Consider the following 15,152-nt stretch of genomic DNA (forward strand, 5'->3'; position numbering starts at 1 on the left):
CCGCCGCCCCACACCGAACCCACGGTTATTCTACATTCGACTCCCAATGGACCTCTCCGGGAACGTCTCACACCAGACGAGTATACACCTACATCTACAACTACATGAATACTCTGCAAACCACATTTAAGTGCCTGGCGGAGGGTTCATTGAACCACCTTCACAATTCTCTATTACTCCAATCTCGTATAGCGCGCAGAAAGAGCGAACACCTATATCTTTCCGTTCGAGCTCTGATTTCCCTTATTTTATCGTGGCGATCGTTTCTCCCTATGTAGGTCGGTGTCAACGAAACATTTTCGCATTCTGAGGAGAAAGTTTGTTATTGGAATTTCGTGAGAAGATTCCGTCGCAACGAACAACGCCTTTCTTTTAATGATGTCCAGTCCAAATAATGTATCATTTCTGTGACACTCTTTCCCATATTTCGCGATAATACAAAACGTGCTGCCCTTCTTTGAATTTTTTCGATGTACTCCGTGAGTCCCATCTGGTAAGGATCCCATACCGCGCAGCAGTACTCTAAAAGAGGTCGGACAAGGGTAGTGTAGGCAGTCTCCTTACTATATCTGTTACATTTTCTAAGTGTCCTGCCAATAAAACGCAGTCTTTGGTTAGCCTTCCCCACAACATTTTCTGTGTGTTCCTTCCAATTTAAGTTGTAGCCCCAAGTAATTATGGTATACGCGTACGTGAAGACAGTGTTTGCGCAGCAATCGCCGACATCGTGTAACTGAGGCGGAATAAGGGGAACCAGTCCGCATTCGCCGAGGCAGATGGAAAACCGGCTTAAAAACCATCCACAGACCGGCCGGCACACCGGGCCTCGACATTAATCCACCGGGCGGATTCGTGCCAGGGACCGGCACGCCTTCCCGGCCGGAAAGCAGTACGCTAGACAGCACGTCTAATCATGGAGGAGGGGGGGGGGGGGGAGTACTTCCTTTCCTTACTTGTCAGCGCTACCTTCGAAGCGCATTCGCACACAAGCGAGAAAACTCCGAAAGGCTGCGAGGCAATGGAATACGTCGTATCAGAGATATTGCACTGTCGAGGGTGCCTTCTTGGATTCCTGTTAAACAGACCTTCCGTACCTGCAGATCACAATATTTTTCTCATCGTATGTTTTAGCCTTTTCACAACTGTTGCTATTTACAGCAATACTGCGTATACTAACAACGACACAATTTTAATTAAGGAAATTACCCATAAGTTTCTGAGGAAGCTAGTGCCGAATATAAACACCGTTTGTATGAGACTTCCTGGCCGATTAAAACTGTGTGCCGGACCGAGACTCGAACTCGGGACCTTTGCCTTTCGCGAGCAAGCGCTCTACCGACTGAGCTACCCAAGCACGACTCACGCCCCGTCCTCACAGCTTTAATTCCGCCAGTGCCTCGTCTCCTACCTTCCAAACTTCAAACCGTTTGTATGTATTACAGAACGGATCACTGATGAGTTACTTTTTCATTCATCATTCATTACTTTTTTCATTCATCATTAATGTTTTCTTCATCCATGTATGCATTCATTCACTCCGTCACTCACTCATTCGCGCATCGCACACTGTAAGTCTCGAAATGGACCGCCTGTGCATATTAAGCAAATTCGTGTTTTGTATGTGTGTGAAGATATACAGGGGTGATGAGCGAATAGAAGGGAGGGGTGTGGTCTGTGGGGGCACTAACTTTTGATAACGCTATTGAACGCGACGCCGTAACATATTGCAGCCAACTGAGTGCCAAACACGTGTAGCCTCCCCTCCGTACCCCTTTGTACGCCCACTTCACAGAGAGGGCCGCACGGCGACCACCTTTTGTTTCTGCAGCCCCACAGATCCCCCCGTGCAATGTCCCTTTAGTAATTTGCGTTCCCGCACTGCCATGTTATGATCCAAAACTTGTTGACACAGGATGTTTCCATTTGTCAGCATCAGTTTGCAGGTCTGCTAATATAGGTTATGTTTACTGCAGTATTTGATCGAGTTTTCATATTTTTGAGAACAAAGAATCCATGTCGCATTCTCCCTCGCCTCTGAAAATACCCTGATATGTCGTTTGTGAAGTACCACAAAATCAGAGAATAAATGTCGAAACATTTCCTCAGAATTATTCAGGTCCTTGATAGAGTTGGTCATGAAAAAATTATTTCATCTGTTGTGGAAAATATGAGACAGGCAAAAAATACCATCAGAGATCAAGGAGAATGAAATGATTACTATTCCAAAGAAGTCGCATTTATTTATTTATCTAACCTCATAAGCTTAGGGCTTTCAGCACTTGCTTACATCGGACTAAGGTTTCACACATGCTGTACACTTTTTACATCTTAGTCACCTAAGAAATAACAATAAGTTTAATATGACAGTTAGTAATAAAATTATTTGAATCCCTGTAGACACAATGTGAATAAATAGCACTAACTAGGAGCTACCAACGTTAATACTGGCAGTACTCTACAGCTGCTACTTTCAACAACAGCAACAACAACAATATTTCATAAACTGTCTTCTGAAGCTGGAGATGTTATTCAGCTGTCTAATACAGAGGGGGAGGTTAGTGCAGGGTCTGCTCCCTGCAATTGGAAAGGGCTTCGAGAAAGGGGCTGTGCGATAGAGTGAGACAGAAAGGATTTTCCTCTGATGGTAACGGGTGTTTTGTCATGTTTATCGTACTATGCCGAGCTTAAGAAACATCTAAAAAAATCATTAAAGAAGGCGTTAACATTTTCGCCAGTTTGTACTTCAAGTACAATATCAAACTTATCCCGATGGGTTGCTGTTTAAGATTCCTCAAGCAGATCGTGTTTCTTTCCTTTCTTATCCACGTGTATCTCCTCTAAGACCTCTTCTACGCCCTTCATGGAGTGACTAATCACATATATGAGATGTGCCGTTCTGCCACAGTCGCATGCTTCCTACATCTTGTCCAAAATTTCCTACCCGTTTCTCCCATATATTCCACTTCACACAATGTAATCTGTGTTTCATAAACTCCTGTCTCGTCATATTTCCTTATCCTCTTGCCAACTTCAAGCTTTACACTAAATCTCATTTCGTATTATGCTGCGAACGCCAACTGGACGTTGTACGGCCGAACAATCTTCGCCAGGTTCTGTGAAATTTTCCCAAAATACGCTTGTCCCTATTCAGCAAGAATAACTATTGTTATTGATGTTCCTACGATTGCGTCCGATGCTCCAAATAGGAAGTTATAAACTACCAATGTCCTTGTGGTTTGCTGAGACTAATCAGTTTTTATTCCCTCTTTTCGTTTCTTCGTACCCCCAAGAACAAGACGATTTACCATCTTTATAACCCACCTATTACTTATTGCTACCTGTTGCTGTTGTTTAATTCAATTAACCTATCTGCTGCACTTACTGGAATATTATTGCCTCTATTCACTAATCTTCTAGTCGCCATGTCTTTATAAATTTTCGGGAGGAAAGATTGATTGGAAATCACAACATCTGTTACAGTTAACTTGCTAAAAATCTTGATGGCCTGCTGTTTGTCGTGTCTCATTACAAAAAGGAAATAACACCATTAGTTTCGAGCTCTATAGTGAAATCCATTTTTTTCGTGCAGCCGATTAAATTTGCCAACTACATAATTCTGCGGGTTTTTGTGGCCTTTGTCACTGACGTTAAGTTCTTCTGAGTTATTAGGCCGCTTGATATTTCTACTAAAATGATCATTTTAGTAGAAATATGATGCGGCCTAATAACCCAGAAGATTTTAACTTCAAGCTTGCCAACTATTTTATCAATTTCTTCGTCAGTTCAGTCTACGAGCAACATCGTGTCTTCTACATAGCGTTTGTAATATACAGGGTGATTCAAAAAGGATACCACAACTTTAAAAATGTGTATTTAATGAAACATAATATAACCTTCTGTTATACATCATTACAAAGAGTATTTAAAAAGGTTTTTTTTTTCACTCAAAAACAAGATCAGAGATGTTCAATATGGCCCCCTCCAGACACACGAGCAATATCAACCCGATACTCCAACTGGTTCCACACTCTCTGTATCATATCAGGCGTAACAGTTTGGATAGCTGCTGTTATTTCTCGTTTCAAATCATCAATGGTGGCTGGGAGAGGTGCCCGAAACACCATATCCTTAACATACCCCCATAAGAAAAAATCGCAGGGGGTAAGATCAGGGCTTCTTGGAGGCCAGTAATGAAGTACTCTGTCACGGGCTGCCTGGCGGCCGATCCATCGCCTCGGGTAGTTGACGTTCAGGTAGTTACGGACAGATAAGTGCCAATGTGGTGGCTCCATCCTGCTGAAATATGAATTGTTGTGCTTCTTGTTCGAGCTGAGGGAACAGCCAATTCTCTAACATCTCCAGATACTGTAGTCCAGTTACAGTAGCACCTTCGAAGAAAAAGGGACCAAAAACTTTATTGGCTGAAATCGCACAGAAAACGTTCACCTTAGCGAACAAATGTACAACCAAATGAAACTTTATAGCTCCCTTAATTCGCCGACAGATAGTGCTTAGCTCTGCCTTTTGTCGTTGCAGAGTTTTAAATTCCTAAAGTTGTGGTATTCTTTTTGAATCACCCTGTATTATCTTTTGGAATGTTGTAAAACGACTCGTGGGTCAGTTCAGTCTGTCAGATAAATGCACATGTTTACGAAAAAGTGGTGCACGGAGATGAAGCTGATATTACCGGTGTTTATGGCCTTATGGAAGCAACGCTTTGGAGAATGTACAGTAATACGGATAAGCGAAGCAGGAAATCTGGTGTTGCCTGTTTTAAATTAAAACGAAACCTCCATGTTCGAATAAGCAACGACCTTGTAACAATACGTGGCACTGCGTGGCAGGACATTCGTCGGTTTTACTCACTAAAATACGGAGTATAACATAAATATTGGGCGTAAAACAATTGCAAGATGAGCATTGAATGTCCAATCGTGAACTTGCAACAGATCTGGAAAATAATTAACAGAAGACTTAACAGGTCTTTAAAATATAAAATATAAAGTGTTAACAAAATTAAAATGGATACGAAAACGACAGTAGGTCAGAACGAGCGAAACGAAAAAGTACATAGTGTATTAGGTGGCAGTAGTTCATTAGACGATAGCACAGATGACGTCACGTGACGGCAACAGGCTTATGTTGAGTATCACGCGCACGTCAACGAGCAGATTCAGATGATGAGCTCGTCCAAATAAAACAAGGTATGAAGGAGGACACGAATGGAGACAGCGGCTATGTTAATGAATCGATGGATATGTTCAAATCATCGAAAGTTGAACGTGAACTGAGCAAAACACGAGAAGTAGAATCTGAGTATGAGGACACTTTTGAACAAGATAACGAAAAACCACTGAGCATGGACGATTTATTAAAAATGTTGTCTGCACAAATTACAGCACAAATTCATCAAATTAAAGCACAAGATAGTCAAATTAACAACCAGCTTAAAACACAGGCAGACGTAATTAAAGCACAAGGTCATCAATTTGAAAGGCAAGGTGTTAAAATCAGTAAACAGATCGAAAAAGTAGACTCAAAAGTAGGTGTTGTGAGTAATGCAATCCTAATTGGCTGTAGCCAACTTATTGTAACCGGAAAAATCTCGTCACGGACAAGAAGGAAATTGCCTTATGGCAGTATCCACTGACAACTGCACATTAAACTAATAACCTCGTAAGCTTAATGTGATTGCTTCGCGGTAAAACAGGATGACAAGAGTTGTTAAAGAGGAATGGTTGGGGTAACAAGGACTTTCAGTTTGTAGTTAAAGATGGGATAATCCATTTCACAGGGAACCAATACTTGAAAATGGCCTAAGGCTGAAATTGTATAATCGTCCAGGAAATAAACAAAATGGTAGCTGAAGGCTGCAAGAAACCATTCAAAAAATTATTGCTAGAGGACGAAGAATGATTCAATCCAGCAAAATGCATATTGGATGGCACCCGTTAGATTATTTGAAAAACTGAAAGGAATTTTCCGGATTACATAATGGACCCAGAAAAGATCAATGTGGTTATTAGCATAAAGATGGGGCCTAAATTTGTATACAGAACAAATGTCATTTGGCGAATTTAAACACAAGTTTATAGAAGAATACTGGTCGGACCAAAAACAGGATTGCCTCTGGCGGGAATTTATCATGGCCAGGTTATATGACAACAGAGACAGAAGATCAGTGATAGAGTTTTGTGAAATGTGGTATCGAAAACTGACATACTTCAGAAATAGATGAATGGAATCCGAAATGGTATGGTAACTATGGAAGAAGCTCCTGGTGGATTCAAAGTGTTATGTAGGAAGTAATCACAAAAGCTTAGCCTAAATATGATAAAAAAGAGTTAGATGGTTCAAATGGCTCTGAGCACTATGCGACTTAACTTCTGAGGTCATCAGTCGCCTAGTACTCAGAACTAATTAAACCTAACTAACCTAAGGACATCACACACATCCATGCCCGAGGCAGGATTCGAACCTGCGACCGTAGCGGTCGCTCGGCCTAGAACCGCACGGCCACTCCGGCCGGCAAAAAGGTAGAGGCAGAGGTCGAGGTAACATGTCATTTGACGGTAGAGGATTTGCACCATGAATCTATCAAAACCGAAATGACATGGAAAACTAAGGCCTGCACGTTTCACGGGCCAGATTCGCATGGACAAATATTATGGCCCAAACTAAAGAAACTATACCATTAAAGCAAAGTGAATTTGAGACATAAGTAAGTGGCAGAGCTGTCTTGGTGCACACAGAACAACAGGTGTGGGCATGAATGAGTCACTGGTGATAGATTATGCTGCAGGTGCTAATGTGCGAACTAAGCAACCGCATGTTTTGAACATGGTAGAGCGATCAGCTGTCAGTAGCACGGCTGAAGTAGCGGCACTAGGAAGAGATGACATCACAAGGGAATTCAGTGGGCCTGTTTTGGTGGGAAATATCACTGAAATGAGAAAGGAATCAGGCACAGTATTAAGTAAAAGCAAAAAGACAGACAATTTGTGAGAAAAGGAGTCTTCAGGGATAGCAGAATGCCAAGCAATATGAGTGGGAAAACTCTGAAAAGGGTTTACGGCCAGAGAATTAATAAAAGGGAGAAACGAAAGTGGAAACGTCGAAAAGAGGGCGTTTCTCGAAAATGAAAAGGAGATGAAAGTAGCATAGTTGAAGGTGCACAATCTGCAATTTCAGAGGAAGTGGTTGGTAAGGGAAAGGAAGGCGCCGAGCAAAGCACGTGAGCTGCCGATGTTAAGGAAATTGGTGCTAGATATATAAAATGGTCGGTATAAATAGTAGCTGGAGGAGGATGAAATCCTCAGTAGTATGGATGAGGCGATCCTGGCTCATAAAGGACTCATACAATGTTATGTTGTTGATGGTATATACGAACCAATGAAATCCAAGACTATTTTACTAAATATGGAGTTAAATTTGACATCATAAAAACTGATATAGAAGAAACGCCTGTGAATGAAAATGAAATAGAAATTTTAGAACAGAATGGAAATTTTTAAAATAAGAAAACTTACAAAAGGTCAAAAGAAGAAATTGCTCGTTGTCTAAGAGTAGCGTTTATGCTAGATTCAGACAGTGACAGAACAAAGTAATAACGGAAGATGTATGTGAAAAGCAAAATGAAGCATTTTCCAAAAAAATCCGTCAGTAAATATCGAACCGAAAAAGAAAGAGCCACCAGACTATGTGATACTGGGGAAAATTTTTTATTAGAGTCGTGAAAGACTTCAAAGGCACTCCGCACACTAATGCCTATTATCTTGTTTATCCTAAGTCAAAGAAGCCATTCGGTGTTCCTAACAATGTAGATTTAAAACTTTATGTCCACAGAAATGAGTAACAAGGGGCTAAATTAAAAAGTGTATATGTATTTAATCAAATAGTATTATACTCTATATGTTCTTGTTCATGATGTTGTGGTGTCAAGTGTTGTTATGTTGGAAAAACGTTTTTGTTGTGAGACTGCTGATACATATCTATAAGTTTCAGATTCGGTATAACATAATGGGATATACAAATTACACGTAAACTCCAGAGTATGGCATGCATAAGGACTTCATTGATTAAATATTGCAGCATGATCTGATGAACTGCCAAATGTGTCAATAGTTAGACAAGTGTTGAAAACAGCAGAGGACTGCCAAATATATCTCTCGGCAGACAAAGGATGAATAGTTTATATATTGTACTGAGTATTGTGTTTTCATGATGAACTGCATGAATATTTAAAGCAGACAAAACACAGTTCTTACAGTAACAAGTAGGTATGAAGTAACCAAGTACAATGAAAGCTGTGTGTGTAAGCAATATGTAAATTCCGATATATATATATATATATATATATATATATATATATATATATATATATAGCTTTTACAAGATGGACTCATGTGTAGAATATTATGTATTTTCTGAATGCAACAGAAATTAATGTTTCTTTTTGTTTTTATACTTGATGAAACAGTGTTTGTATAAAAAGTTACGTGAAGTGTTTGTTATCTATTGCATTTGCAAAAAAAAAAAAAAATCGCCCAACACTGTTTTCAAGTGTTATTGTTGTTTCATTGATGTATCCCTGTCGAGAAACCTCAATGAAATATGCAGCATGTGTAAAATTTATATCGATTAGAAGTAGGTTTATATTATGTAACTGTGTACCTGCAATTATGGAATGTGCATTTAAAGTCCTTGATTTGTGACAGGAAAATTAGATTTTTGTAATGTACGTATGAAAAAAGCAAAATTATTTGTTAAAATGATAAATTATTATAATACCTTGATGTTCATAAAAAGAAAATGTTTATTGATAGCTGGTTCCTGCTCAGGGCACTTATATTTGTAATATATAAAAGATGTAGGGAAGTCCCTCCGCAACGGAAGTTGCTATGTAAAAGGTGGCTCTGGTGCTCGAACTGAGCGGCTCCTTGGTGTGAACGGTACGCAGTATGTGGCTAGCCGTAGCAAGGTACACTTCGACAGTTCTAAGAGAAGCAACTGGAAGCTGCCTTACAATGGATTTGCTTCGGATGTGGATCTGGCTAAGAAGAGATTTTATAGAGCATTCAAACATGAAGAGCCGTGTAGTACAGTTAGCCGCCATGTCGCTTGCCACCAATCTTCCCCACTCCTTCATGCATTCAGTAATATATATGGGCATGTACCAGTTAATTTGTGTGTGGTTTTAATAATAATCACAGAAACAAATTTGTGTCCAGAAAGATACTTTCTATCCTGATCACGAACCTATGCAGGATCCTCACCTAAGTGCTACTAAAACCGAGTATCCTGATTTAAATGAACAATTCTTGCGTTCAAGTGTTTTAAAGTGATTTTTTTGCCTAATGTAAAAGGAGTAGTAAAACTTAAAGTTAAAACCACAAAAGTGAAGTTAGATGGGATTTTGCTAAAGTATCCTTAGTTTATTACAAAGTATAATTTTGTAATTTTGCAGGAATACAGTACCAGATTGTGGAAATATTATTGTCTAGAATACCTGCTTCACAGGTGACAAAAAGGCAAATAAGTTAAACTCAGAATGAGATTTTCACTCTGCAGCGGAGTGTGCGCTGATATGAAACTTCCTGGCAGATTAAAACTGTGTGCCCGACCGAGACTCGAACTCGGGACCTTTGCCTTCCGCGGGCAAGTGCTCTACCAACTGAGCTACCGAAGCACGACTCACGCCCGGTACTCACAGCTTTACTTCTGCCAGTACCTCGTCTCCTACCTTCCAAACTTTACAGAAGCTCTCCTGCGAACCTTGCAGAACTAGCACTCCTGAAAGAAAGGATATTGCGGAGACATGGCTTAGCCACAGCCTGGGGGATGTTTCCAGAATGAGATTTTCACTCTGCAGCGGAGTGTGCGCTGATATGAAACTTCCTGGCAGATTAAAACTGTGTGCCCGACCGAGACTCGAACTCGGGACCTTTGCCTTCCGCGGGCAAGTGCTCTACCAACTGAGCTACCGAAGCACGACTCACGCCCGGTACTCACAGCTTTACTTCTGCCAGTACCTCGTCTCCTACCTTCCAAACTTTACAGAAGCTCTCCTGCGAACCTTGCAGAGCTAGCACTCCTGAAAGAAAGGATATTGCGGAAACATGGCTTAGCCACAGCCTGGGGGATGTTTCCAGAATGAGATTTTCACTCTGCAGCGGAGTGTGCGCTGATATGAAACTTCCTGGCAGATTAAAACTGTGTGCCCGACCGAGACTCGAACTCGGGACCTTTGCCTTACGCGGGCAAGTGCTCTACCAACTGAGCTACCGAAGCACGACTCACGCCCGGTACTCACAGCTTTACTTCTGCCAGTACCTCGTCTCCTACCTTCCAAACTTTACAGAAGCTCTCCTGCGAACCTTGCAGAACTAGCACTCCTGAACGAAAGGATATTGCGGAGACATGGCTTAGCCACAGCCTGGGGGATGTTTCCAGAATGAGATTTTCACTCTGCAGCGGAGTGTGCGCTGATATGAAACTTCCTGGCAGATTAAAACTGTGTGCCCGACCGAGACTCGAACTCGGGACCTTTGCCTTACGCGGGCAAGTGCTCTACCAACTCAGCTACCGAAGCACGACTCACGCCCGGTACTCACAGCTTTACTTCTGCCAGTACCTCGTCTCCTACCTTCCAAACTTTACAGAAGCTCTCCTGCGAACCTTGCAGAGCTAGCACTCCTGAAAGAAAGGATATTGCGGAGACATGGCTTAGCCACAGCCTGGGGGATGTTTCCAGAATGAGATTTTCACTCTGCAGCGGAGTGTGCGCTGATATGAAACTTCCTGGCAGATTAAAACTGTGTGCCCGACCGAGACTCGGTCGGGCACACAGTTTTAATCTGCCAGTAAGTTTCAAGTTAAACTCATTTTATAAATAGTGTGGTTTTGATTTCTGTCACGCATAGTTTCTTTTTTAAGTTAATTAAGCCCAATGTTGTATTTATTGACTTGCAAAGCAGATTTTGAACTACTGCAAGTGAAGTGAATGATTAGCTTTTTGAATCAATCTTTTCTATTATAATAATCAGAGAGCGTTGACTAGTGAAACTATACTAGTTTATGGGTCCCCATCATATTAGGAAAAAATTGAACTATTACTGTTGCCTAGGAAAAGTGATATATGTATAGGAGTTTAAATATGATATTATTCATCTTTATTTGGTTTTTGATGTCATTTAAAATAGCAGCCCCTCAAGTCCAAATTTAGTTCTGCATTTCATGCAGTAACATTTGAGTTTGGTTAAGTAATGATCTTGAGTGTAGCTGTCATTAATATGGGCATGGTGCAAATTTGCTTTCTATAATTACTGGTGTGTTCGTTATTGGTAGCTGCTGCTACACACAGTTCGGAGTGCACTGTGTCAGTTTCAATCCTGTACCCTATTCAAAGGGAAACATTAATGAAAGTAACTTCAATAATCAATGTTCAATTTTCTTAAACGTATATTTTTCAAATTAATGTGCGTAATTGGGCTGGCGACTTTCTACTTTTTTCATTCCCGTATGATTTTACCACTTTCATTAATTCCCAGAGTTAAAGTCCGTTTAGCTTTTCTGTTATTTTCACCACATCCAAAATTATAGTCCGATACCTTTGTCCAATAGATACACGCGTGGTCAATTTTCGAAATCCTCTGAGGTGGTCACATTAGCGTCATACGTGGCTTTTCCCGTGACAGGACTAAAGGTTCCGTTGTTAGGGAATGACATACAACCAGCTAGTGTTATAACCTTGCCGCAGTGGTAACACCGGTTCCCATCAGATCACCAAAGCTGAGCTCTGTCGGGTTTGGCTAGCACTTGGATGGGATATTACCTGGGTTTGCCGAGTGCTGTTGGCAAGCGGTGAGAGGGGTGCTCTCAGCCCTTGTGAGACCATTTGAGGAGCTACTTGGTCTCGAGAGGTAGGAACACCGAAGGCTAACAACGGCCGAGAGAGCAATATGCTGACTACATACCGCTCCACATCCGCATCTGGTGACGTCAAAGGGCTGAGGATGACACGGCGGCCGGTCGGTCCCCTTGAGCCTTCAGGGACTGTTCAGACGGTGTTTGTTTCTTTTCATGTCCGAACAATTTGGTTTGTTTTTACTTGTTGACCTTGAGTGCTTTTGAAGTTCATTTTATGCAGGATTAACTTTGACAGGCATATGACCGCAGCTTTTCTCCCGAAATATATTGTTCCTATTATTAAGTATTGTATGCTCAAATATTTATCACGATTATCGTAACAAATTAGGAAATGAAAGTGAATGGAATGGAAGTGAAACATTGACGATAAATAGTTTGGACAAGAAGAGAATAGAAGCTTTCGAAATGTGGTGCTACAGAAGAATGCTGAAGATTAGATGGGTAGATCACATAACTAATGAGGAGGTATTGAACAGAATTGGGGAGAAGAGGAGCTTGTGGCACAACTTGACAAGAAGAAGGGACCGGTTGGTAGGACATGTTCTGAGGCATCAAGGGATCACCAATCTAGTAATGGAGGGCAGCGTGGAGGGTAAAAATCGTAGAGGGTGACCAAGAGATGAACACACTAAGCATATTCAGAAGGATGTAGGTTGCAGTAAGTACTGGGAGATGAAGAAGCTTGCACAGGATAGAGTAGCATGGAGAGCTGCATCAAACCAGTCTCAGGACTGAAGACCACAATAACAATAACAATTACAGTTCGTTGAGCATGGCGTCGGAGGTTGTGTTCAATGTACACACAGACATGGAGTTTCAAGTTTTAGTATCACCTGTGTCTGTGATGAAAGTAGCAGTGATTCGTGTATTTGTACTTCTATGAAAATAGTCTGCACAGCTGGGCTAATGATGCAGCAACTACCAATCTCTGGTTTTGTGTGGATATGTTGCATGGTTTTGATGTAATGAGGGTCCCTCATAACTCAGACGATATCCATAAGATTTGCATGAAGTACTGATAGATGAAGAAGCTTGTACAGGATAGAGTAACATGGAGAGCTGTATCAAACCAGTCTCAGAACTGAAGACCACAACAACAACAACAACATCGTAACAACCGCTACCTCCAGTCGTTAAGATGGATAATATTAGAAAGCTTGTGCGAAGCGAGCCATTGGGATTTGTCAACAAATATAACAAGTTTTAACTCAAATTTGCTTAAAAATCGTTAGTTTTAGGTTCAACGAAAAATATGCTAAAACACTCTCATTCTGACTTAAGTAAAGTTGGAAATAAGTGATCAGAAATCCAGAGCGGGAGAATTTGCGGTTCTTAAGGCGAAGATACGCAAGGTACGCACTGAAATTAAATTTCTTTGTGGTAAGAATTACAAATAGACAAATAGACGCTTCACATTGGAGATATACTGCAACAACACACTTGGGAAATAGTAAAATGTAAGGTTGATGAAGTATTGCAGAGGGAGCTCGTAAAGGAGAACCTGGGATAGAGTAAGAAGTTGCGCAATCTCAGAACAGCCGCACGTAAAACAAGGAAGGTAAAACAACCACATAGTTTTATTGTTTACTCGAGAGTATTGAATCAAACAGGTATTGTGTTTAACGAAGATGAAAACATACTGTCAATTAAAGATTTGAAAGTAAATATTGAAACGGTGTTCGATAAGAAAGTAGCGCAGGAGACTGTGCTTGCTAATAACGTGGCGGCGGACTTATCACTTAATCGTAACGAAATAGGTCACGTAGAGCAGAAGCTGTACAAGGCCATAGAAGTTGAATTATGTAAACGGGACAATGGTGGGAAATATCATGAATGTAATAAGGACGATAAGGTCCATTAATAAAGAAAATTAATCAAGGGCAAAGCGACTGTTATGGAGTCAGTTTAATGGGATGCTTTACCGATCGTTAAAGAAAAAGAAATAGCATCATCGAAATACCCTAAAACTTGTGGGTTTCAAAAGGAACTCAGTAGGTCTCTTAAGCGTATTTCCTAATTACGGACGCCGAGAAGATTAAACGTCGTAATACAAACTGAGCCGTGCGTGGCTCGTAATTGTGACCTGTCCTTCCTGCATTTCTCAATGAAGTGTTGGCAGAAGAGCCAACACCGTGTTGGTAGAGGAGGCCGAAATGCACGCGTTTAATTACACGCAGACTGGCGTGAGGTCTGGAACAGTTAAGGGAATTTTTAGTAGCAAATAAAGTACGTAGTTGATGTAATACTTAACTTTAATCCATAACTGTAGAACATCGGTCTGACGGTACAGTAATAAGAAGCTCAATATAAATTGGTAATGGCGCCTTGCTAGGTCGTAGCAAATGACGTAGCTGAAGGCTATGCTAACTATCGTCTCGGCAAATGAGAGCGTAATTTGTCAGTGAACCACTGCTATGAACGTCGGCTGTACAACTGGGGCGAGTGCTAGTAAGTCTCTCTAGGCCTGCCGTGTGGCGGCGCTCGGTCTGCGATCACTGACAGCGGCGACACGCGGGTTCGACGTATACTACTGGACCGCGGCCGATTTAAAGGCTACCACCCACAAGTGTGGTGTCTGGCGGTGACACCACACTCAAAGGGCGAGAAGATTTTTTTTTTTTTAGTATTGTGTTAATGTCTTCTGGCGCCACTATCTTTGCTTACCTTCGCCGTCCGTGATAGTGGGTTCGTTAGTATCTGTGGAGCGACCGCGAGTATTTCCGGGTTCTGCTCTGATAGGAACGAGTCGGTGCAGCGAGTCGGCAGAGTCACTCGGAAGGCAGACAGTCGCATGTTAGTCAGTCGGATCTAAGTCTCAGTCGCTGTTGGGTTGTGGACTGAGTCGGGTTCGTCGTTACTCCGCTGTTGGGCGAGTTGGCAGTCAGCAGCAGGCAGGTCCGCACGGTGCAAGTACGCGCCGGGACCGTGGTCGACGCAGACGGAAGACTGTTGGTCGGTCGGTCGGCTGGTCGTCGGATGGTGACCTGTGGTCTGCTGAGCACTGACACCTGTATCAGTCGGGGAAGACTTGGCAGCCAGCAACAGTCGGGTCCGTATGTTGTTATTATTCGCCGGGACCACTGTCGGCGAAAGCGGGCTGCCGTTGGTCGTTTGCTCGGCCGGTCGTCTCTCTCGACGACGTCTTGGATCCTCAGGACGAACAGAATTTTCTGAGTCGGGATGTGGTTGGACCTTGTTGGTTCGTTGGAGCTGAGCAGCGACGT

The 15,152-nt window shown here is 41.9% G+C and overlaps 3 non-coding genes across 3 annotated transcripts; all 3 read right to left on the minus strand.

Moving 5' to 3' along the window:
- Window positions 1–9,614: 9,614 nt before the first annotated feature.
- Trnap-cgg (transfer RNA proline (anticodon CGG)) lies at window positions 9,615–9,689 on the minus strand. Its single transcript has one exon. It is a non-coding gene; the product is annotated as a tRNA-Pro (tRNA).
- Window positions 9,690–9,915: 226 nt separating this feature from the next.
- Trnap-cgg (transfer RNA proline (anticodon CGG)) lies at window positions 9,916–9,990 on the minus strand. The gene has a single exon. It is a non-coding gene; the product is annotated as a tRNA-Pro (tRNA).
- A 226-nt stretch (window positions 9,991–10,216) lies between these two features.
- Window positions 10,217–10,291, minus strand: Trnat-cgu (transfer RNA threonine (anticodon CGU)). The gene has a single exon. It is a non-coding gene; the product is annotated as a tRNA-Thr (tRNA).
- Window positions 10,292–15,152: the final 4,861 nt, after the last annotated feature.

Source organism: Schistocerca nitens, chromosome 10 (genome assembly GCF_023898315.1).
Source record: "Schistocerca nitens isolate TAMUIC-IGC-003100 chromosome 10, iqSchNite1.1, whole genome shotgun sequence".
In the NCBI taxonomy this organism is placed as follows: domain Eukaryota; kingdom Metazoa; phylum Arthropoda; class Insecta; order Orthoptera; family Acrididae; genus Schistocerca; species Schistocerca nitens.